This window comes from Suricata suricatta, chromosome 9 (genome assembly GCF_006229205.1).
Source record: "Suricata suricatta isolate VVHF042 chromosome 9, meerkat_22Aug2017_6uvM2_HiC, whole genome shotgun sequence".
In the NCBI taxonomy this organism is placed as follows: Eukaryota; Metazoa; Chordata; class Mammalia; order Carnivora; family Herpestidae; genus Suricata; species Suricata suricatta.
This window is the reverse complement of record NC_043708.1, coordinates 117,660,095-117,661,431: the sequence shown is the minus strand read 5'-3', so window position 1 is coordinate 117,661,431 and position 1,337 is coordinate 117,660,095. Positions and strand designations below refer to the sequence as shown.

General features: G+C 33.4%; 1 long non-coding RNA gene across 1 annotated transcript in view; it reads left to right on the top strand.

The window, feature by feature from the left end:
* Nucleotides 1–719, top strand: part of LOC115302787 — an 18,364-nt gene extending 17,645 nt beyond the window's left edge. The window contains exon 4 of the long non-coding RNA XR_003913629.1: nucleotides 633–719. This is a non-coding gene — a long non-coding RNA (uncharacterized LOC115302787). The remainder of the gene's footprint in view (nucleotides 1–632) is intronic.
* The last annotated feature ends 618 nt before the right edge of the window (nucleotides 720–1,337 follow it).

Here is a 1,337-nt window from a genome sequence, read left to right as displayed (position 1 = left end):
TGGTGGTGATGGTGGAGGGCACTTGAGGGGAAGAGCACTGGGTGTTGTATGGAAAACAATTTGACAATAAAATATTATGGAAAAAAAAAGAAATAGAAGTCTTCTTCTATTAGGGCCATTTTCTATTAGGACCATCAGAAGGTGCACAATAAGCTTTTAGGAGAGCAGGGAGAATAGATATGTGGGTACTGTGATAATGGGTTTTATTTATTGGAAAGATTTCTATGAAACACTATGAAATTTACAAAGCACATTTTTATTTTTTCTTTTTACCTTTATCTTTTATTTTTTACCCCTGAACTGATAATATAAATTAGCACTAGGAAGTTACATGAGAAATACTGTTCAAAGAATGAATATATGGTTAAATGTCATGAAAATAGCTTGGAATATAAGATTAGTACTCAAATTACAGTCAATGGATGGATGAAGTAAAATTATAGTTCATCATTTTCCTACAGTAAATATACCTGGTTTTTATAGTTTGGAGAAATTTAGTATGAGGATCATAAAAATTTTTCATGAAGTATCACTAAAATACTTGAAGATGATACCCATGTGTCCTGACGAATGGCTTTGTGGTAACTTACTGTTTATTTTCATTTGCAATCTCTCCCTCTGTACTATCCTAGGTGGTGAACAAGTGTACAAGAGGATCATAGATACCTTCTGCAGTGGTTCCTTCCACAGCATCGCCCAATTGCTGTCATTATTTCTCCCTTTTTGAAGCTAATTGCATGTTTGTGCCTCAAAGGGCACAAGTTATATATAAATACAAATATATATACAAATATAAATACGTATATCCATCCCCAGGATACTTACATATAATGCATTTCTCATATATATATATATTTCCCCCATGAATAGAAGTGTTCTGCTTTTTGGCAAGTAATTGCCAAGAATGTTAAGTACTTCTTTGTTCATTGACTATATCTTGAGCTTTTCTCTATTGTTATATTCCTCATTGATTTTTTTTCTCTGTTTTACTTTACAAATTGGAATGAGATTTCCATGTGGTAAATGTAATTAATGCAATCCCATGGACACCTTTGTCACACCACAGATTATAGCCAGGGTTTCTAACAAGCTGCACACCTCCCATGTGCCAGTTCGGATACCATTTGTAAAAATGCTTTGTTCATCATTTGAATCATGAGCTATCAGTTATTTGAGTGCTTGGTCCAAAAGAGGAGACTCTTAAAACTTTTGTGTTACATGCAAATAGACCATCTTTAATTTTAGGTTTTTTAAAATTTGTTTTTATTTATTTTTGCAAGATAGAAAGAGACAGAGCATGAGTAGGGGAGGGGCAGGGAGAGAAAAAGACTCAGAAT